Genomic DNA, 25,024 nt, shown 5'->3' with positions numbered 1-25,024 from the left:
CAACTTTTTCCAAGAATTTTTCTATATTTTTTTCTTTCCCCAGAAAATCCATCAAGGAAGAAGAGGTAGAGTTGCTATGCCATCTCCTTTGATTCTTGGCACTCAGAGCTGTCTGTATGGAATCAGTCCAAAAGTCGGTCTATGGATATTTTACTGGAAGGACAAAGAGGATGAGGGTTTGCCAATTTGCCTTCCATTTAACATATAGACTATTATCCGGTTTCAAATGTATGTCTGGCATAATTTGAGGATATCATTTGGACTCTCAAAGTTTTAAAGGTGAATCTGCCTTTTTTGTTTGCATATGAGTCACGCCTGGAAGACTCAGAAAGTTGTCTTCTTGAATTAGGGTCACTCACAGCACTGATTTATCACAATTGCTTGCAATTCATTCTATAATGTGGAAAAGTAATGCTTTATGTTCAGCCAAGTACAGCTTAGCTGTATATCTGGAGAGAAATAATAAAGAAGTGCCGAGAATATGTAAAATGCCAAGAAGAACATCTTGTACTTAGGCTGCTCAACAAAGAGGTTGCAAGGCAGATAAGCCATTAGACTAATTAGATTAAAAAAATTAAATTAAAACAAGCTGCAATCTTTATAATATCCGATCAACAATAGATATGCATGCGAGCAATACCCAAATCATATCTTTAAAAAGAAAAGACATAAAAGCCAACAGGAATGTTTGCAGAGGGATGACTTCAGAACATGTTTGTAGAAGCAGAGCATGTAATAATTAGGCAACAGTATATTTATGAACCTTAATATTGCAGCAAAGTTTTTTCCTATTATTAATTGACATCTGAAAACATCCTCAGATTCATCATCAAAACCTCTTGATGAGATTTCAGGGCTAAACCCAGACAGGTGTTACCATGGAAATGATCATCTGTTTCCCTTTATTCTAAAGAAGTAACTCCCTCCCCTCCCTTGACAAGCTTTCTCAAAAAAAGATAATTGGTATCATTCCACCCTCTTTTCAATCAGACAGCTGCATTTGACACCCCTATGCATGTCTGTGTTTGACAGGACTCTTGCATACACCCACACAACCTTCCTACCAACCTGTGGAAGCTTGCCCCATGAAGCTGCACCACAAGGATTGTCCACTTTCCTCCATTAACAGAAAGCCTGAGCAATAGATCTCCAAACATGGTCAGAGATACTGAAAAGAGACAAGCCAGTTTGGGGGTGGGGGGTGAGCAGAGTATACCACATCAGTACCGTGCAGAATTGCTCAGCTCACTTTCAGTGATATGAGTGTCCTTTCCAATCAATCATGGAATAGTTCAATGCTGTATTTTGAAGAAAGCCTCATTTAGAGGAATCTGCTAAAGTGGACATCCCTTAAATTGGGTTGGTACCAACTTCTATGCAATTTAATTCCCTGACTGGGAATTCGGGAAACTCCAATTCCCACACATCCAGAAGATACTGTTTGGGCTTCTGCAACATCAAAAAGTTATACAGTGAGTCAAGCAGGGATTTGAGAAAAGAAGGAAAGGGGAAATGGTCTCATCCATTTTCATGTCTCCTGAGAATCAACAGAGGTAGTGCAAAGTTTCTGTTTCCTGAAGCTCATCGTGCTGTGAGACGAAGTATAAAGCATGAGCAAATAGATTGCAACATCACACTTCTCTGATTTGGAATTATTGACAGCAGACAAAGGTTGAGAAGGACAAAACCACATGATTCTTTGAATGTTGCTGCCCATTGTATTCAGTATGACTATCAATGCATTGTTCTAATTTGCAAAACACAGAATCAATTATAATTCTGTTTCGACCAACTTATCCCCCTTCCCATGATATATCATTCAGAATAATCTGATTTTCAGGATGGAACTGCATGAGTTCAATTCATACGCACATATTTAATAAATCCTTTCTTGCCGTAACAGAACCAAAATGCAGATCTCTGAGAAAGCATTCAGGCGTATCACTCGGAGTCCAAATCAGTACAAAGTTGTTGTTTTTTTTTTTGCTTGTTAACTCAAAAGCTCAAAAGTTTTGTTTTTGCCTTGAAGATGCTGTTATCAAAAAGAAATCTTACAGTCACACCATTTTCATAAAAAAAATGACACAAAGGGTTTTTCTGTCAGAATTATACCGCATATTAACATGTAGTTAACAGGCCATACATTATTCTTACATCATATGGACTTAGTGGCTCAAAATGGTCAAACTATTTCTTCTCCAACCAACAGAGAACATGAGTAGGTTTGTCTGACTTTACAATAAATAGTATTACTCCTTCAGTTGCCTTGGTAACCAAATGAAACTCAATTACCTTGGTTGCAGCTTTCAAAACCAAATCCGAGCTGGAAGAGTAGCTGTGATGGTCTGGTACAACAAAAAGAACAAAAGGTTTACCTTGTGGTACCCTGAGGGCTAACAAAAGGCTTATTATGCTGCAGATTTAAGGCCATAACAAGAGATTCATTTGATAAAATCAGCTTCTAGTCTCAAAATTCTTATGCCACAATAAATCTGTTACTCTATATGGAGCCTTGTACCAATAAATAAATAAATAAATCACATCCTTCTTTTAACAAATAAGTTCTATACAGTGCTACCTAATGGATAATGTAAAATGCAGGCTTGAAGGACAAAGTAGGATCACTTTGACAGGAATTTAGTTTTGTTATTGTAATATTACAACTCATGAGAATTTTCCCCAGAAGTTAAAGAATAGGAAAAGCAGATTTCTGATTGAATGGATACTTCAAAACTATTTTTAAGTTTCAATTCCCACTTTCTTTACTTTGCTGTGTTTTCATACCTCAGTCAACCATTTCATTTTTCACCCCTACCAAAAGGCATTGTCTAGGATTCCATGAATATTTATTTTATTTTATTTTGCCAGACAACACAAACAGTTTTTGACATTTTCTTCCCTAAGCAATAGTGAGAATCTTCTTGAGCATGAGCCTATTTTTGGAAGCCTTCTCTCAACAGAGTTTGCTATGAGACCCTTTGGATGAGCACCTTTCATGATTTAAGTTTTGTTTCCAATCTGTCATCGAGGCTAGGCAGTATCAGCAGATTGAAGAGAATTTTTGAAAATAAATGCTACCATCAGAACCTTCCTTGCAATATCTTACTTTTGTTAATTCCAATGCAAAAGAGTCTTCTGTTTCCCACTTTTTTTTGTGGAACACTTTAGAATTTATTTCACATTTCTCTGAGTGGTCTTTTGGAGTTGATTTGATTGGAGTGATGGCAGAGTTTAGAACTGTTGGTGTGGCTTTCTGTATTCAGCTTTCTCACTTGAAGCCATCCTGACTGTTAGTTGGAGAAGTTCCCTTACGGCCTCTCTTTCCTTGGAATGCAATTGAAGGTTAAGATGCCAGGGACTAATAGTAATTCATAGATGGAACTACACCAAGTTAAAATTGCATTCTATTCATCAAAGGCTTTCTAGATTGTATTTGAGGGATTGTAATCACATTAGTGCAAACTGCCATCTCTGAACACAGGGCCAGAACGTTTTTGCAGAACATTTTCAATGAAATTGTTGACTTTATGGCTATCTTCTGATAGAGATATAAAAGAAATCCTTCACAGACTGGATGATCCACCAGGACAGATTCTGTCATAGTTCTCAATTCTGAAATATTGTATATTTCATTTATTTTTTTTCTAGCAGCTAAAGCTTCTTAGATATCAATGGTCTAATCCAGGGGTGTCAAGCTCAATTTCATTGAGGGCCGCATCAGCATTGTAGTTGCCATTCGGGGGGTAAGGGCGTGGCTGGCATGGGCATGGCCTACTGGGTGGGGCGTGGCCAGCTTGACGTCACTCACATCAGGGGCACCTGTGCGGACCTGGGTAGGACTGGGGTGGATCCGAGGGTCTCCAGTGGAAGATGAGGTGGGACCGGGGCGAGTGCCGGGGCATGGTCCGCTGGAGGAGCTCACTGAGCCTCAGGCTGTGCACGGGGCCCCTGGATGGTGGCACGGACTGCACGGGGTCCTGAGCAGTGGAGGTCAAGCGCTCAGCCCGGCCCTTGAGCTCCCACGACACCAGGACCCCACAGCCCTGCCTAGCCTAGCTGCACTTCCCCAAGGCGGCGCCCACCTGCACTTACCTCCTCCTCAAGGCTGCTGCTGTGCTCCCTCTCCTTGGTCAGGTTGTTCATGGTGGGTGCAGGAGCACAAAGTGCATGGGTCAAAGGGAGGCCCACTCCCTCTCCATGTGAGGAAACCTAGCTTTGTAATAGTTGTCTTTGAGAGTTTTCTTGTAAACCACCCTGGATTTCTCAGAAACTTTTAATTTCAAATTAGATGTTGATTTAATAAATTAGGCAGAAGAAACAAAATGTTTACATACATCTAAATGCCACAGACCTACTGCCTCCTAGGCGCATACTACAGAGAAAATAAGGCATTGCATTTCTAGCCAATATAGTCACAGGATGATGGGAACTGTGGTCCATGACACCCAAAAGATATTAGTTAGGGCAAGGCTGGATTAAATTATATTATTCAAAGAATAAATAAGTCCTATAAGATGGCTGCATAGAATAGGAAACAACATCAGGCATTCTATGTAAGTCTAGAACAGTGGTTTTCAACCTTTTTAATACCGCGACCCCCAACCAGTTGTAAGTTGAGGACTACTCAATTGATCGTAAGTCGAGGACTAAACCGGTCGTAAGTCAAGGACTACTCAACCGGTCGTAAGTCAAGGACTTTCCCTGCCCAGGAGCACCGTGCATGTGTGGTGCCGCTCCCTGTGCTGGCCAAGGCGTAGCTGGCAAGCGGCAGAGATGGAGCAGGCTGACCACCGGCTGGGCCACCAGTTGGCCCAGCCCAAGGGAGGTAAGGCACCCCCCGGGCCTCACGCATGCCAGCAACCCTCCTTGCACCCGCCGGCCTCCCACCTCCCAAGCTGGCCCTCTTTTACTTACATTTTTAGTAGTTGCTCAGCAGGGAAGGGTGGAAACTTCCAGACAGCTTGCCTTCGCTGCAGACAACTTGCAGCACCGTTTGCAGAATGGGACTTTTGGTGGGCTCAGCAGGGCAGAGACAGCCTGGACAATTCCTATTGGCTTTTGAAAGCCAATAGAATTAGACTCTATTCAAAAGAGTCTATTCTATTGGCTTTCAAAAGCCAATAGAATAAAAGGGAGTAGCACAGCTAATGAAAAGGGGGAAAAATGGCAGACTGCATTGTTTGGCGGCCCCTGTGAAATGGTCGTTCGACCCCAAATGGGGTCACGACCCACAGGTTGAGAACTGCTGGTCTAGAACATGGAATGTAATCGCAAAAGTTAACTATTTTCTGTCACCCAGAGAAAAGGCCTGAAATAGCTTAAATGCATCAAGTCCCAACAATATATGAATACCTGTAAATCTGGTCTATAGAAAACTAAAGGTTAAAAAAAAGTATTTACCTAGCCAAAAAGTAAAAAAAAAAAAAAAGCTGGGGGGTGGAGCAAGACAGGGGATTCTCAAGTGGCTGGCTACTACTGCATCATAATTTTAGCAATAGTCTGATGCCTTTGATAAAATAAAGCACTGACTTTCCTTTCTAGAAATGTTCCCTCTTTTCCTGCCAGATGCTAATGTTTATGAAAGAAAGATGAGATTTGTTGAATTATACAATGCACATAACTGAAAGGTTTTTAGGCAAATGAATTAATGTTTTCTACAACTAAATATGGTTGATGAATATCCTGGAGAAAATGGTCTTATGACTGTGCTGTAGGACAGTGTTTCCCAAACTTGACAATTTTAAGGCATGTGGACTTCAACTCCCAGAATTCCACAGCCAGCGTTGCTGGCTGTGGAATTCTGGGAGTTGAAGTCCACATGCCTTAAAATTGTCAAGTTTGGGAAACACTGCTGTAGGACATGGACTTTGATGAAGTCCTTTACTTTGCCAGTAGGAAAACTGAAAGAAGAAGCAGTGATGGTTACATATCATGCCACGGTGTCCATCCATGCAAATATGAGCTTAAGATGCAAAGGCTAGAAACATCTAGCTTCTGGTTGTGTTGTGTTGTGTTCTCTCTCTCTCTCTCTTCCCCACTATCCTCCACCTATGTTATTAAAACCAGAAAAAAAAAAACGCTCTCTTAAACCAGTCAAATGAAGTCAGTGCACATACAAGTGCAAAGAGCCGAGGTGGCGCAGCAGTTAGAGTGCAGTACTGCAGGCCACTTTAGCTGACTGTGTTCAGCAGGTCAGCGGTTCAAATCTCACCGGCTCAAGGTTGACTCAGCCTTCCATCCTTCCGGGGTAGGTAAAATGAGGACCCAGATTATTGGGGGCAATGTAAAATATATATATGTATGTATGTATATATATATATATATATATATATATATATATTCAATAATGATGGTGAAAATGCGACTCCCGGGCATAATTATAAATGGAATGAATAAAGCGCGTTCACCAGGAGAGTTTAAAGTTAAAATACTTCAATTAAAGTATTTTACTATATTAAAAGGTTGCCAAGCTTTCGTTGGGAAAACTCCCCAACATCTTCAGGGCTGAGAGACCGTTTCTAACAATCTGATATAGACTACCCAGAAACCCCCCAACAATATCAAGGGGAAACCACACCCCCTTTAATTGGAGAAAACAATAATAATGACATTGGAGCGCTTAAGAAATTTGAGGATAGAACCACTAAATTTAGCACTACCCATAATAATAATAAAGGTGGATATCCCATACAGAGAGGGGAGAAAAAACATGTGATGACGACCCGTTCGCTTGATAAAAGGGAAAGTAACATGAGCGGGGAATCTGCCCAAATACCAACAGACTTTTGCTCACAGAAATGGGGGGGATTTAACCTGAATATTGACCTACGAGGGAAGATGAGCATGGGGGACACCATGATGGAGGAGGATGATTCAAACATTGAAAAATACCACATCCAGTTGATGCTTGTACATGCGAGCGAAGATAAATACGGGAGCACGCAGCAGAGGAAAGATGTTAAATTGCAGCCGATGAAGCCCCGCCTCCATGGTAGGATACACAATGACATCAAACTAAACCCCCCCACTGCAACGAGAGCCAATACTGCCGGGAGAGGGCGGAACATAACTTTAACAATACCCCCTGAGGTCGACGGAAATGTGAACAAAAGTGCTCGAGAGAACGACAGAAGAAATCTTTACTCCGATTCCCCCCCCCACCTATCAGCTGTTCAGCAGGGAATGCTAGCACAGTCTAGGAACCACGTGCAGACGTCTATGGAACCCGTTTGAATCACCTTGTTAGAAACGGTCTCTCAGCCCTGAAGATGTTGGGGAGTTTTCCCAACGAAAGCTTGGCAACCTTTTAATATAGTAAAATACTTTAATTAAAGTATTTTAACTTTAAACTCTCCTGGTGAACGCGCTTTATTCATTCCATTATATATATATATATATATATATATATATATATATATATATATATATATACACATACATACATTGCTTACTGGTGTACACCACTTAGAGAGTGCTTGCACTTAAAGCGGTATATAAGTCTCATAAATAAATAAATAAATAAATAGTCTGCCCTATAAAGCCTTCAACTTAAATTGCACTAAGGTGGGCAAACTATTCTGAAAGCTGCGTAACCTCCCAGGAAAAAGCCACCTCTAGCCACACAACGTACCACCACAATGTACTTTGATGAGACAGTATCAGGCAAGAGTTGCCCACTTTTGGTTTGTTTATTGGAGGAGAGGTCATTGTTAAGTGAGTTATCCCACTTAAATATTCCCCTTACTAGTAATGTATAAGATAGCTGGATTGTTTTAGAATTGTTTTTCGATATGTGCAATACTCTTCATAGTACTATTGAAAAATCAAGGGCATTTGGGGGACAATAGCCTTTTGGGGGTCTTAATTTCTTAACTTTGGCTATGAATCTAAAAACAATGCCAATGTTTGTGTCAGAATATATTCCTTGGACATGATATAGTTGTTTGCAGCAGCCTCTTTAATACCTAAGTAATACAACCTGTTCCATGGTGGGGGGGGGAACCATATTATGTCTTCTGTTAAATGGGATTGGCCAATATTGAGGGAAGGGAAAGGATGCCTTTAAAAGAATTCCCTGGAATGGCAATGTGTCCATTAGGAAAAGCTCTGAAACTGCAGCAGAAATCCAGTCGAGAAATTAAAATTGCAAGCAAAGCAGAGATGCATCCCCATGACAACAGAATGAGAAAAAACACCCTCTTGAAAGCAAAGAAGAATAGATGCTTAAAGTGAATAGAGCAGAATTAAAGGCAAAAAGAGAATTTCCTGAAGGAGGGTCAGAAATAAGACAAAAGAAATTTCCTTGATTTTACAAATTGGAATATTTATTCATTTTTGTTCATTTTTCAGGTTTTTGCTGACACATAAAACCAGAGGTCTGATTTGGACATAAAATAGAGTTAATTCAGTATCTCCATGATCTTTGGCATGATTTCATGGAGAGGGAGGGAGGGAGAAAGAGAGAGAGATGGAAAACACAATTTAAATAATTTTCAGTTATTAGAAGTGGATTTTTTCTTTTTTCTGCCTCTCTTCCCAAGCATGGCATGGTTCATTCAGGACAGTGATCTACTCAAATTCAGGAATGGGATTAATTATTCAATAAATACTCAAAGGACATTTACTTTAATTCTTATCATTATAAATCTATGAAACCAAAATCATCTATCATTTTGTAGACTTCACCAAACATATTTCTGGAGCAAGCATTTCAGATAGATAGATAGATAGATAGATAGATAGATAGATAGATAGATAGATAGATAGATAGATAGATAGATAGATAGATAGATAGATAGATAGATAGATAGACAGACAGACAGACAGACAGACAGACAGACAGACAGACAGAGACACAGACAGAGACAGAGACAGAGACAAAGACAGACAGTTAGTTAGTTGATGGATGATAGATAGACAGATAGACACACACAGACATGCAAATTTAACATGCTTAATCGCTCATTGACCTGAATCATGTTTTTATTTTTATTTTAAATGCTACTATTTATAAGCTTCTCAGAGAAGCCAATCTTTTCAGAGGTGTTTTATATATTAAAAAAAATACAGATCCTGTTAGTAGTAGTGTTGCAGCAAATTTCTTACTATAATAATAGTGGCAGATAGGGAACAGAAGCGTGTCATAGTAGTATCTGAATCTTAAACAAGAATTCAAATAAAGGCATAGTAAACAGTATTTCCACTTACACAAGTATTTTATTTTATTTACTTAGTTTACAATTTGATACTATAAAAAACGTAAACTCTTTTTTAAAAATAAGATTTGTTAGGTAAGTTAACAACTGTAAAGCATTCCAAGAAGCTGAAAAGGAATTGTTATTTTAGTAGGAACCCTACTTAATGAAGGTGGGAGTTGTTTAACTAAATCTGACAGTGATAGCTACAAATAGTAGGAGCCTTGAGTAATACTGAAGTTGTGTTTTGTTTTGGTGCTTCATGTCAGCTTTTTACTTTAGAGGACTGCCTAGACCAGTGGTGGCGAATCTATGGCATGGGTGCCAGAGGGGCACTCGGAGCCCTCTCTGTGGGCACATGTGCTGTTGCCCCAGCCTCGCCTCCCCCGTGACCCCTCCTCTCCAGCAGCCCCCCTGAAGGAGAGTCACCCCTGAGCGTGGCCCACATGGAGCAGCACAGCCAAGGACATGGCAGCCAGGCAGTGTAGACAAGACTCTGCCCTCACACCCCATAGTGCACAGTTGATGCTGCAGGGTGCAGGCAGACAGCGTGACCGTCATAGCATTGCTGGGCTGCCTGGGCGATCTGCGGCGGGCCCTGGAGGTGGTGAGTGGCCCTGTGGGCAGGTGGGGTGGGGGATGGGGGGAGCGGTGGCGGGCAGGGGGTGGAGCAGGGGCGGAGCCAATTTTTGGGCACTTGGTCTCTAAAAGGTTCTCCATCACTGGCTTAGACAAGTCCCTGCAGTTTTCTCAACAAGATTTTGGAAGTGGTTTGCCCTTTCCTGCTTCCTAGGGCTGAGAAAGGGAATGACTGGTCCAAGGTTATCCAGCTGACTTCGTGCTGGATGATCTTGGATTAGGTGGGACTAGAATTCACAGTCTCTGGGTTTCTAGCCAGGTACCTTAACCACTATACTAAACTGGTTCTCAGTCTTGTGGAAAACGAAAGGACTCTTACGAATTCCAGAGGGTTTTAGCAGAGAGATTTATTGTGCAGGTTCAGAAGCAATAGCAACAAGCAATTCTGAACCACGAGGGCAGGTTCTGACTTCAGTTTTATACTTTCCTTTTCTCAGGAACAAAGGAATACACATTGTAATACATTAGGTTCGTTTCTCATGGGTTTACAATGGAGAGTTTGCCACATACATTGTATCCAAGTGTAATGCGCATTAGGTTAGTCACCCAGCACTATTTCAATAATTATGCAGACACATCATTATTCTAGTGATTGTTCATTATTCCACATTATCAGTAGAAAGAAGTCTAGATAGACTATAAGTGTTCCTTGTGACCAGCATTTAAAAGATGTGCATTCAAAAGCTCCTTCCTCTGCTATAGCATCAGATCAGGATTATAGCCTTGTGAGATTATTGTATGATGGAAATGGAAAGATTTGCCAAATCTATGCAGAGGAAAAGTGGGTGAAGATGCCTGAACTTGCTGAAGCAGACAAAACCGATTTGTTGGATTAGAGAAAAGACAATATTGATGTTTATTGGTGACTTGAAACTCTTTAGGTAGGTAGGTAGATATATATTCAGGATTATAGCCTCATCCACAGGATTAGTGATATCTGATAGGTAAATACAGTGTTTGAATTGCATAAGTAGGTGCAAGATGTTTGGCCTGAATAAAGACTTTTGGCATTGCTGCCTGCAGGCAGCTCAACGTTATGTCTTCACTAGCCTGTCATTTACATGGTTCTTTGCAATCAGAAATTTATGCATACAGCCAGCAAGACTACACCATATATATTTAGGAACAGCTGACACATAAAAACATTAAAATAATTTCTCACGCTTCGTGATCACTGGCAAATCTCCCCTATCTATATATTTATATCACTATCCACAGTTGTGGATGTGACAAGCTGTACCTTTTAATTTATTGCAGAGTCTCACCTGAATAGCACCAAGGACTCAGTGAGCAAACTAAACATCATGACTCACACACTAAATCAAAAATGTCAGTCCTGCTTATTATCTTTTTAGATGTTTCTAATTTTAGGAGCAAACACATCCTATCTGAAGTATCCTTCAATTCAGGGTTATCTGCAAATGTCTCACCTGCTTGCACTTGTAAGAAAGGAAGATTGTTTTGCTGCTTTGATTATACCCTGTCTGGTTTTGGCCTCAAACATCTTTTGGAAGGCTAAGCAGAAGCAAATAGGTGCATCAAGCTTTCTTTCCTTGACTCTAGAGCAGGGGTGTCAAACTCACAATGTCACGTGACAGGTTGTAATTTTTTTTTCCATTGCTGGCAATGGAGTAGGCATGGTTTCGGCATGACGCATCTGGCCCATGGGCCGGCAGTTTGACACCCCTGCTCTAGAGCTTGCCTATGTTTATCATACTGCCTTGTCTCCCAATTCTTCATTTCTCCAATATAATTGCTTACCTGTCTTCTTTGTTCAGGCTTCTATTCTGGCCCTAACTGAATTTACCTACTGTGTTTTCCTTAAAGTAAGACCTACCCCCAAAATAAGCCCTAGCTTGATTTTCGGGGCTGAGCCTAATATAAGCTCAACCCCCAAAATAAGGCCTAATTTTGGGGCAAGGCACACACCTAAAAAATCAAGCTAGGGCATGGATGGGGGCATGGAGCTGCCCCGTGTCGCCGTACCCACTTACCTTGCAGCTAGGCCTCTCCTTGCTGGCCCACCTCTGCAGCATCCCAGGCCTGCATTTCACAGACAGAGGCCTTTCTAGAAGGCCACTGCAGCCGAGAACCGAACTATAGATTCAATCCATAGCTCAGTTCTACAAGGCCTCTGCAGCCAAGAACCAAGCTATTGAATCCATAGCTCAGTTCTCGGCTGCAAAGACCTTCCGGAAAGCCTCTGACTGCGAAATGCAGACTGAGCTCCATTCTCAGCTTCAGAATGAAGCTGCTGCTTTGGGCGGGACTGTTGGTGCTGGAGGTGAGTGGAAAAGACACACACACAAACACACACACACACACACACCCCAAAAATAAGACCTGGTGCAAAAAAAAAAATAAGGTCTTATTTTTGGGGAAACATAATACCTTGGGAATTTCCAGGGTTTAGTTATACAAACTTCTGCCCATACAGTTTCTTTCATTGCTATTACTACAAGAGGCTTTCCCCCAATATCTTATTTTTTGCTGTCTAAATACTGTATAGTGATCCTTAGTTTGGCACTTAGAATATTCAGAAATATTGAAGGTAGAAGCAGCTTATGATATTTATATAGCAATGGACACAAACTTCATATAGTAACTATGGCTGCATGCAAGGAATATAAACATAATGTTTCTGTTCCCACAACACCAATGATTAAGTCATCCCTTCTGCCATTTGGTTTATTTGCTTTTGGGGAGAAGCAGCACACATGACTTGGTCAGGAACATTTTTGGTCCTTTCATCCACCACAAAAGGGATTAATACCTATTTCTTTGGCATTTTTTTCCCATCCTTTGGAGGAAAAATCAAAATCCACTGTGTTGTGATTGCAGTTGGCATCACAGTGGAAGCTTTCATGGAGCTAGGTAATCTACATCCAATTCTACCTCTTTTTCATCCCATGTGGCCACAGGGGTACCTGTAACCTGAAATGATCATCAGGGTTTAGTGGGTAGAGACATGTTGTTTTCATGGGGCTTCTCTAGGGTGTATCTCTACCATAGATATCAGAAAGGACAGTTAACATTCCTCTCTTGACAGCACTGAGGTCCATTGAACTTCTACAATAGATATATTGCAGACGAATATGTCCAGATTCAAGACACAGTTTGCTAACTTGGTGAAGGGTAACTTTTATTCTAAACTTGCAGTCAAATTTACAATTACTAAAATATCAGTCAATCTTTAATTAAGGTGTTGTTAATGAAGTTGTAATCCTGCTTCACAGATTTCCTGGTGGAAGGATCAGATAGTGATTCTATGCTAACTTATCTGGGAACAAACCCAACTGAATTTGATGGAACTTACTTTAAAATAAAAATCTGTAGGATTGCATAATCATTGGGTTTATTTGAAACACTGGCAGTGTTTGAACTCTAAATCAGTTTATTTCATTCCTGAATGCCTTTTCATTTTAACTCTTCAACTTGGTTTTAGAATAGATGCTTAAATTAAGGAGGTGTCTTTCAGTACGTCATAGGGCTTCTATCCTATGGCCATAGTCACCATTCTTGATTATTATTTTTTTACCCCAGTTCTGCAGATATCCTAACTTCCACTGAGTGCATCTCAACGTTTACCCATGAAATGCTGTGTTCTCTTTCATACACAAAGAATTCAGAGAGATTTTTTTTTACTCTCCAGATGGCAGCACATTGACTCTTTCACAGTTTTCTCATCTGAGTGTTCTTCCTGAAGACAGAGCCACACACCTCATTGAGCACAATGCATTCTGTTTTTCAGGATTACACAATTGTGTCTTTTAGCTTGTCCAAAAGCAAATGGACAATCTTTATCCTCCAGAGCAAGCTTAGTCTATCTTGCAAGCTTGCGGCTTCATTATATCTCACAGCTGGATAACATAAATGCAAAAGGTTCTGTGGCTGAGTGAATGGTGTTTATTGAAGTGAATTGCTATATTGATTACCTTAATATTGGTTCACAGTACTAACTGCAAGGAGACAGAACTAGAAGGCAGATTATTATTTGCATAGAATCCTTCTGAAGAAGAAATGACTCATCCAAGCCAAGCATCAGCCTCCATAAAATTCACATTTAGGGAAAAAAAGGAAAAAGGAAAAGGAATCCCTCTTGCTTATTAGATAGTTAAAAACATTTATATTCTTTTTTCTTAATTTTGAATCAGAAATAGAGAAATGGAAGAGTAGTTATCATTTTTCCCTCTTTCTGGACACTCCGAAGCACTGGACTTTAAAGACTGACACATGATTTATCCTAAGACTGGAAAAAATCTTCAGGAATTAAGGCATGTTCAACTCCTGAGATTCTAAAAGCTTTCAATCTGGTGCCCTTTTATAATTCCAGCCCTCATAAGAACTATGATCTAGAAACTGCATTGTGTACTTAATCTCCTGGCTTCTCCTGAGACACAGCAGAGAAGAAATAGCGTCATTCTAGGAGACATGTTACTAAGTACATCTTTGTTCATCTTTGCACTATTGTAGACCCAGTTAGCTTCAGGACCTTGGAATCTTTCTTCCTCTCATGAGCATAATGTCTCCTCTCACTAACAGACTAGATTCCACTGTTTTCATGTCTGGGTTTAGAAATGCAGCAAGTTCAGCACAGGCTGAAGGACCACATATGAAGATCCAATGCTCTTGGATCTAAGGAAGCTCCTAGGTGGCCACACATGGCAACAATGGTAAGGAATCCCTTTCCAGATTCTTGGATAATACATCAGTTGTGTTCCCTTCTGTTATAAGTGGATTTAGCCTTAATAATTTCTTGTTTCGATTACTGTAACATGCTTAGAATTTAACTATTGCAAACAAAATTATAGCCAGCATGATATATTATGCATTATGCATTCTACAAGTCAGAAAGTGCATATAGTACTTCATTTGCTACTTTGTTCTTCTCTTTATTGGCAGATCTCAAGCTTCTCAGATCTCCTTGAGTTTTTGTTTGTTTTTTTGTTTTAATAGAACAACATTTCTGTTAAATTTTTGTTAAATTTCACTGCAGGATTTCCAAATGTCCTTCTAATAAAATAACATCTCCTTTCAGTCAAAACCTAAGTTCTGATGACTTCATACATAAATCCATATATTTTTCTTGGCAATACAATGCAACTGATTTCATGCTGTTTTCTTTTAGAATAGTGTTTTTGTTTTTTTGCTTCCCAATCTAGTCTGCAACCCAGGCATTTCCTTGAAGTCTTCCATCCAAGAACTACCAAGATGTAATTCTGCTTAGCCATGAAGCCCAACCAAGGCCAGCCAGTTATATTCAGCTGCTGAGACTCTAGGTAGGGTTAGGATTGGATACTAATTGTATATAGTATCTAGTTATTTACCTTCATTTAAAGTGAACCTATACAGTAATGCATTTATGGCTACCAGCAATGGCATTAATTTCAGCAATTTCTTTTAGCTGCATGTTCTTTTTGCTATGATTAAATACTCTCCTAATCTAAATATTAATGAAAGTATATCTGGAGTTTGTACATGAAATGGGGAAGAAGAACAGGTGTCCCAATCTTCTGCAGATCAGTCAGATGTATTGATTGATTGATTGATTGATTGATTGACTGATTGATTGATTGACTGATTGATTGATTGATTAAATTGATTGTATGCCATCAAGTCATTTTCAGCTCCTGGAGACTGCATAGATAGATTTTCTCCATGACAATCTATCTCTCACCTGTTCTTTCAAGATTCCCAATGGTGCAACTCATCATCACTGTAACTGATGATGAGTGCACCAACTAATTTCTTGTCCACCATCCTGATGGCATCTGATGAGGGCAACAATGTTGCAATTATATTGTATATTGTTATATTTTATATAAATAAATTCTATCACATTGTTTTCTATCACAGTAAAACTGAAGAATATTAATAAGCCAGCACTGGTCTATGAATGTCCTATTGCCTGCCATTACTATCATATGTGCTTAATGTTTGAAATCACTGAATCGAAGAAATGCATTAAAGAGACAAGGCATGAACACTTTCTATTATGTATGACACCAATACAGATATGGCATAAAAATGAGTGCCAATCATTTGCTATTCACGACAAATAGATGCCAGTTCTTGTGCAAAGAAAGCAGCTGCCCATTGTAAGCAAGTATTGCCATACAATTATGTTCTGTATTATAAAAGCCTCCAATGAAATCCTGAATGATGATAACACTCATCATGCTATTTCTTAATAAAGGTCACTTAGCTGTAGAGACTGAATAAACAAGAACCATCTGGAAAAATAATTACCCAAACAGCATCTTGATTAAAATCAAGAAGATATTTAGGGACAGAATAAAGCAAGTCATGAGTTATTCAATAGAAAATTCATGCTTGGCATGCATAAAGTTCCAAGTTTAGGTCCTGGTATCTCAAGGTCATTTTATTGTTGTTTCTCCATCACCGTCATTGAAGACCTCCGCACCATTTTTTAAATTATGCTGAGACTAGTTGTGGTATGTGTGCAAAGATGATTGAACAGACCAATTTGGGCACAGTATGTTCTCACACATATTGGACACATATGTTGTTGCACTAAGCTCTGGTCTTATGTAGTTTGTGCTTATGTTGTGCTTTAGCAATGCACCAGGTAGGGCAGCTTTGTGCCAGAATTTCCCAGGTGCTTGTGTCTGTATTAAGCAATCTCAGAGAGACCTTTAGCATGTCTTTGAAATGTGTTTTCTGTCCTCTGTGCAAGCATCTTCCAGCCAATTGTTTCCTAAAAAGGAGCTGCTTGGATATGTGCTCATCCTGCATACAAGTGACATGACCTGCCCATTGGGTCTGTGCTCTCATCAGCAGTATATGGACTGAGGGTAGACATGTTCTAGATAAAATTTCAATGTCTGACCCTTTGTCTTGTCATCTGAAGCCTAATTTCCTGCAAAGTCAGGTCATATGGAAATGGTTGAGCTGCCTTTCATGCCTTTGACTCATATTCCGTTTTAGAAGACCCTGGAGAGCAGATGCGCCTCAGTATAGATAAGATTCATCTATAGTCTAATTTAATACAGTGAAGTTTTTATGCCTAATATTGCTGAGGCATAATAAAGTGTTTGAATGTACTCAAATGTTTTAATTTAGTAGAGCAGTGTTGTGCTCTGGATATGATTTATTTCCAACACAAAAAACCTAGAAATAGAAAAATGCTTATTCATTGATAAGTAACTGTTGAATAGCCATATAATTTAATTTGGGAATGACACTCAAGCCTCACATTTCACAACCACTAAAGAGGGAGATCTCAAGAACAATAACAACTGTTACTTGTAAAAATCATTTACACTGTTTCAGAGATAATAACCTTCTAACATCGATTAGCAACTGATGCTGAAATGAGATTGGAATTAATCCCAGCTTTCACTGAAGTCTTCCATGTGTCGTGAAATCCTTTCCACTTTCAGTTTTTCTAATTCTTGCAATTTTTTTCTAACTCAGCTTCAATGAGAAAGTATGCATTTTGCAACTAGAAGGCATGAATTTGGAGAAACATGCTAAAGAATAGAAAGCAATTCTGTTCAAGCAATTCTATGATCACCTTAAATAGAAATAGGGAATCTAGTTTCTAGAGTAGTTTTGAAGGATGTCTAAATAAATATGGCAGCATGTGTAACAAAGAAAAGGGAGGGAGGAAGAAAATAATATAAATAATGAAAATAGGAAAGGGGTAATCTCAAAGGATCTTTCTTTGACAATTTGAACAAAACTTGACTGAATTTAAACAATTGTAGAGTGTTATTTCTAGAATTATTTCCACTTCCTTTAACAGAAGTGACCATAATGGATTTTTCCCAGTAGTGGTAAAGGACCATCCCAATCACAGGAAGAGCTATACTGTTGGGAATATATATTCCCAGAAGAGTCACCTATGATGGGCAAATTAAAGATGAGGGATTAAACTAAATACAATCCACTGGGGAAGAAAATGTCAACTCATTTCAGTATTCTGCCAAAGAAAAACAAATAGACATTCACAACCAGGACAATGCGGACATAATACTGGAAAAAAAGTCAGCCAGGTTGAAAGGTATAATATGAGCTACTGAGGGAAAATAATAGAGGACAAATATCAATAAGCGCTGGTGCTTATGATGCGGCTGAATTAAAGCTGAAAAGATTTTCCATCTGCTAATGTGACCAGAGTTAAAAGAAAACTTCAGTGTTGCAAAGATATTCTTAATATTGGGACCATGAATCAAGGATATGTCAAATCTGAATATTAATATTCTGGGTATGAGCAAACTGTAATGGATTGGAATGAGTCACTTCATATCAGAGGAGCATCAGATCTTCTTCTGTGGACAAAAAAAAATTCAAAGAAGAAATGGAAAAACCATCTTTATTAAGAAAAGGCCAATGAATATTTATGGGGATCCAAGAATATGTTTCAACTACAGAATCAGAAAAGATAATTTGCACAATACCCAAAAAAACTTTCATAAAGATTGGAATGCTATAGTCAGAAGTAAAATTGTATAATGAATAATGAAAAAATGGACTCAAGGTATAAAAGAAAGAAGGAGATAGATTAGTGATATTCTGCAAAGAAATTTGATGCTGTAACACATGTTTCCTTCCAACCTTCTAAACAATGATTCTATATATGGACATCACTGGATAAACAAGGTCAAAATCAAAATCCTAGTTGGAGAAGTTCTATTTGGTCACCAAAAACAGAGCTTCTCTTGATTGAAGTGGAGCTCATGAACTGTATCTTGTAAAATTACAACTTAAAAAGAAAACAGATAAAATAATCAGTAACACTTCAGTAACATGAGGAAGACAAAGAATAATTTACAGGATTCGATCTGATAAAGAGAGTGCCTCAAAAACTCTAAAATTTCTGACATCATTAATACAAAGACCTGCAAATAAAAATAAAACTTCTCTGGCAAAAAAAAGTACCAATAGTAATGTAAAAAAAAAAAAAATGAAAATGTGTCCAACTAAAGGCCCAGTCCCAGAAAAGAGCAAGAAGGGGCAAGGAGTTATATTTAAAGAACCTGAGGATGGCAATTGAATGGAAGGGACAAACGTTTTATTTAAGTGAATTACAGAAACCAAGGAAAATGTTCATTCAAAGAGGGTTGCGATAAAAGATCTACTGGAGAAAGAAGATATAGAGAAAAGATAATATGAATATACAGACAAATTATACAAAACAACTTCCCTAAATCAATGATACATTTGAAGACTTGATAACGGAACAGACATTCTGAAAAGTGAAGTGAAATGAACTCTAGACAATATTGCTAAACGAAATTGTAGGAGTTAATGAAATATTAGCAAATCTCCAAAATCTTAAAAGATCATATGGTTTCTCAGCAGGTTTGGAAAATATTTTTTTCTTCTATTCAATTGTATCTAAATCTCAGAGACTGCTAAACAAATTCCTGCAGTTTTCTTGGCAAGATTTTTCTGAAATGGTTTGTCATTGCCTCCTTCCTAGGGCTAAGAGAGAGTGATCTGCTACGATCACCCACCTGGTTACATGCTTGAGGTGGAACTGGAGCTGACGGTCTTTGATTGATGCCTTAATGAAACTGGTTCTCTGCAGAATGAAGAAGTCAGCGGCATTCTGAGCTGCTGCCCAATTGCCTCCTCCATAAGGATGCAGTGGGGGGGGGGTTTCCCCACTCTATCTAGAGTTTGAAATCATATTTTTTTTCTTTTGCTGACTTTTTTTTTTCAATCCCAAATTTGGCCCTGCTCTGTTGTTTTTGGGAAGTTTATCTGCTCTTGGTAGGTAGACAGACAGAGTCCCAACCTCTTTATTCAATAACGCTAACCCCCCTACCCAAAAAAAAATCCCTCTTTAAGAACATTACATCCAATATATTTATGCCTATATCAGAACACTCCTGCTGATCCAAGTGAACAAGGCAAAAAGAAGGGACAGCATCTGCTACCTTTCCTTTCTGCATGTTTTACCCTCAGCTCCTGATTGGGAAAATCTTCAGAGAGCGGAACCCTCAGAGGTCACCAGCTGCTTGGCAGTCATCACATCTCTGGCTCTTTGGGATGCATCTTTTAAAAACATAAAACAGGATGCTAGAGCTAGTGAGTTACCAAATCTTCCCTAATGAGGACCATTCTGAGAATCCCAAAGAAAGGTCAGTAGAAGCCGAGGCACTGTCATTACTTGCACTTTCAATCAGAAGGTGATAGGAGAGAGAGAGACACTGAGATGCTTCCCTGACAAGGGAAGTGAGATCCTCTCTTTCCACTTCTCTTAAAATAGCCCATTTGAAATATCTGCATTACAATTTGCTGCCAGCTGTAATTGGAGATTATGCATGCATATCAACTCTCCTTTCAAAACATTACATTTTGCATTATTTATCCAGGGAAGCAAAATCTTCCCTGCTTCTCCCTACTTGCCTATAGCTGATTTTGAAAGTCTGATATTAAAATCCGTGTTATAGCTTGATTTTTAAAAGAGGAGAGATAGCAAAGTGGCCTTACTGGTATCAGCGCCTTTTGGCAAATGTGCCTAGCAACTTACTTAGTAGAAAAAGACATTCATTGCTTTGGGATATTTTAATGAAAATGATAGTTTAGCTGTGGATAGAATCATATCTGTTATACAATCTTATCTGGCTACAAAGATCAAAGATGATCCCGAATGAGAAGTTGTAGAGAAAAATCAACTGAGGTTAAGAAATACAGGGTTTAGAATAGATCATCTTGAAAAATCTATTTGCAATCCAAGGACATAGATGAGCACAACAGATTTTAACTAAAGATTGGTTTTAAACATGTGGCACATGCACTCACATTTCTTCACTTATATTTCCAACAACACCACACAATCACATTATCTCAGACCTCTTCATTTTTCAACAGATGTCTGTGCACAAAATATTGACTCTAGCATATTCAAGCATCAACTGATTTCAGACCTAACCAACGCAGTCTATAAATTAGATGCTAGGCAGAAGTCAGCAGAAAGATTTCTTAGATTCCTCTGGCTTATCACCATATACAAGACTTCTATTTGTGCTGGTTCTTGGTGAAGGTGGACAAAAAGCTTGATCAGTAGCTACTGCTTGTTTTTGCTTATATTAATGCTAGGCTTTAACTCTGATGAGAGCAGCTGAATAGAAAGGAGGAAGAGGTAAGGCAATGCATTTGAATGTCTGTGGAGATTCTCAGTCATCCAGGTCATGGTTGTCCCAAAAGTGCTTTTTCAAGAGGCAGCTGGACTTTCTTGAAGAAGCTGAAGCTTCTTGGATGAGAAGCGAAACATCTTCAAAGAAAAACAAAAAAGTCCTCTTGAAAAAGCAACTTGAGACAATGCATTTGAAAAGAAATAGCATAGGTAGTAGTAACTTTGAAGGCCACATTCTGTAATATTATCACTGAAGGTGGTTGAGAATGCAACTCCCAGCATTACTGTTTTGTGCCTCATATATTAACATTGCTACAAAGGCTCCCCGTCTCTCTAAACTCCCCAATTTAAAAAGGGCCCAATGAGAGGCTTCCCTCATAAGATATGCATTTGAGAGTTAATTTACAAAGAGCGGAAATTCACACAGACACTTTAGTCATCTTCTTCTTGTTGTTGTTGTTTAGTCTCTAAGTCGTGTCCAACACTTCGTGATCCCATAGACCAATTAGTCATTTTGCTGCTAAGTATAGGAACAACATGCTCCACCCAGGAATATTTCTCAGCAATTCTCTCTTCCTTTGAAATAAATTTCTGAAGCAAATTCTTGTTCAACAATCGGGAAAAGAACCTGAAAGAAACAAATGGCAAAGAGATTATCTGCTAGCATTCGCAAACGTATTTTCACATTTGTGTAAATCTTGAGTACCTCTCAGTATTATACTAAAGTACCATCAGATAACACGTTGATGGCAGAAAATGGCTTGCTACAGGACTCTAAAATGAAGAGAATGATGTCAAGGCCTTTTCTTCCATACTTAAATTACCCATGACTGAGCAGTTCTCCAAGAACTCACAGCTGATAGCTAGAAAAAATGTACAAACTTTTGAATATAGTGATGGCCAATACTGATATTTAATCATTGGTGACATTCAGTGAACTTGCCTTGGTGACCATAGCAGCTGCATGCCAACTAGCTTTCACAATGGGTCAACTTTGTGGGGGGGGGGAGGGAACAGAAGCATTTGTTAGCCACAACATCTTATGACCAGCACACCAGACAAATAATATACTTTGTAACAACAGAATATCTTGCCATGACAGCTTTTCTCTTATTATTATCTATGCATTATCTGGTCAGGAAGCTTCGGAGATATGAAATTTGCATGATTAGTTAAGCCTGAATAATTATTTATCCTATTTGGAAAACTTTGGTTCTATGTTGGTTTCTTAACTATGATATAAACATGGTCTTTCTGAAGTAGAAGAATGAAGAAGGTGATGATGATGATATTGTTCAACTATGTGAATTTTGAAATGATGTTCTGATTCACAAGTATAAAATTAGCATATATCTTTCCTGAAAAAAAATGATATAGTTCTCTCATATATCCCTTTAGCTTAGTTCTATTCCTCAGAAGTGTCATTGCTATAGGAGTTAAACCTATCACACAGCTATGCTTTTTAATCTTTGCACAAATGCCATAGTGGCCTTCTTCTGTTTTATTATTATTATTTATTATTTATTACTATTCTGTTTTATGACTAGCTTCCCAATTAATTTTTTCAAGTTTTAGTTGATGCACATTTCTAAGGCACTCAGTTTATCCAATTTTCATGTAAAAAAAGCAACTCTATGCTATATAAAGTGGAATTGTGATGTACTCCAGTGGTATCTGATAGTGCTGCTGAACTCAGAGGAAAAAAAAGGTGCTTTGGAGTGCCTGGATGTAACTGCCCAACTCTAGGATAAGCTGCTTTTTAAGTAGTTACAGACAGATGTTTTGGGTGCACTCCTGTATGCTCTGAAGCATCTTCTTACTTTCATATCTGAAGCACTGTGCAGCACTATGGTCTAACAAGTGTCAATGAGGATAGGGACAAGGACTGCTTCTCAAAATCTTAACATTTGGATGTCACAATAAATAAAAGTGCCCAGTGCCAACTGCTTGATTGCTCCCATTTGGGTCCTCTGGTTCATTTCATATTAAATGGGAACTAGAATGGCTCATTAAGTCATAAGCCATATCTTATTTCCTGGTTTGTGGTCCTGCTATGTTACAAAACAAGCAATCCAGAGTTACTGGTTCACACACTAAACAAATCATAGATAGAAACAACCTGAGTCTAGTTTAAGCATACGGTAGTTTCATTCATCATAAGCCCATGATGTTTTAGTACAATCTCTAACTTTTTGTTTCTTGTTTTTGGATTGATATTTAGCTGCACTGACAATTAATCTTTAACTCAGAATATTTGTGTTTCACATTTTAAGGTATCTATCTCTGGATCATTAATTCTCATTTCAGAGACTACAACTTGGTAGACATGCCTAAGGCATTCTTGTAATGCATATGAATAAACCTATGTTCCCATTTTTACGTTAATATGGAATTCTCACACAAATGGTAGCAGCACTGGAGTGAAACAGAAGCAATACTCTTCTTGTAACTAATGGTTACATTGAAACTGACAGACTAAAACAATAAATATTTTTTTGAAATTTGGGTGTCCTTGACAGAAGGTTATCACCTTCAGGATTAACTGTGTAATAACTTGAATAGATCATCAAGTGATTTCTGAATACACTCATGATAGTGGACTAGGGTAGTTGGGTGAGGAACTCCCTAAAAGCATGGTGCTCTGATACCAAAGCATTTAAATTTTTTCCAGCTTCTGAGATCAGAAAAATAGGAACAATGAAAACAATGAGCATATAATTGGTGAGATTCTTAATAAATACTTATTATTGAACTTTAAATAGTTATTTAAATATCCACCCGACATTAGTAAGTTTCAAGTATTGTGTACAGTAATAAATTATGCATTCCTGATTTTCTACTTATGAAATACTTTGGTTGGAGGTTTTAGTTGTTTCCTGGAACAAGGGCTTTACTGTATCAGGGCTTCATGTCAGCACTAGGTCATGTGTATGAAACAGCATAAGTGGGGGAGAAAATGGACTGAACAACTGGGATTTTAAGCATGTGAAGTACTACTTTCCTGATGTTACTTACATTAAACAATACAATATTTAATCTAAAGTATACTAGCAGCTCTGTTTAAAAAAAGGAAAGAAAAGAGAGACAGAGACAGACAGATATAGTGATATAGATACATACATACACGCACACATATACAAAGTTTTCATAAAGCATTCAGCACCCTGTTCCAAACAAGTCTTGCTGGTGTACAGATTCTCTCTCTAGCCTGAAAGCTTTGATCATGATATCTGATATCATTCTCCACTTGTTTTTCATATCTATATTGCCAACATCATGCCTACCATATATACATATGAATTATAGCATGATTGCGCTGGAATGGAATTCTGGGAGCTGAAATTCAAATATATCTGAATACATATACAATCTGAAGAGCATCAGATTAATAAAAGATCTGGTGACATATTTAATTATCTGACTTTTCTTCTTGTTATACTTATGATTATCACTTCCCCTTTTTTAAAAAAATATCTTCCCTACCTTCTTATTCATTGCTGCATTTCTTTTATTTGAATTTATGATCTGTTTTGCTTTTAATGCAGATATTCAAGGAGGCTTGCAACAAATAAAATGCTCTGATCCCCAAACTAAAACAAGGCTATGACTTAAAATAATACAACTTTTAATTTTTTCCCCCTCATTGCTAAAACTTACTAACTTTAGTAGCATCAGCTGTCATGGGATTACAATGACAAACATTGGGAATTTTCTACTATACCAAATGAACAATTGGCCTGGCTCTTTTCTAAAGGAATCATGCTATACCATATATTTTGGCAAAACACTTTCCTCCATTTAATGTAACGCCTCTTTTTTATGATTCCAGAATGTTGAGTGGCCAAAACAACATCCACTTTCCTCTTTGAAGCAAAATGTAAACATGTTAATTTTTTTTTTTTAAAAAAAAGAGAAACTGCAAAACAAATTCCACGCAAGAGAATGACAAGAAGATTTCCAAGATGGTTCCCGAATTGTATGTGAGCCTTCTCTTTGCTCATAAATTAACTAGGCCAGGACCTGATTACTTTACTGAATGAGTGCCAAGAATCTGCATTTAGGTATTTGTGCCAACCTTATT

General features: G+C 38.4%; 1 protein-coding gene across 2 annotated transcripts in view; it reads left to right on the top strand.

Moving 5' to 3' along the window:
• KCNC1 (potassium voltage-gated channel subfamily C member 1) overlaps positions 1–25,024 on the top strand; it is a 145,542-nt gene that overhangs the window by 99,981 nt on the left and 20,537 nt on the right. The window lies entirely within an intron of this gene.

This window comes from Crotalus tigris, unplaced genomic scaffold (assembly GCF_016545835.1).
Source record: "Crotalus tigris isolate CLP2741 ecotype Arizona unplaced genomic scaffold, ASM1654583v1 scf7180000018354.2857554, whole genome shotgun sequence".
NCBI lineage: Eukaryota > Metazoa > Chordata > Lepidosauria > Squamata > Viperidae > Crotalus > Crotalus tigris.
Note: the sequence above shows the minus strand (reverse complement) of the source record. Positions and strands in the feature narration are given on the sequence as shown.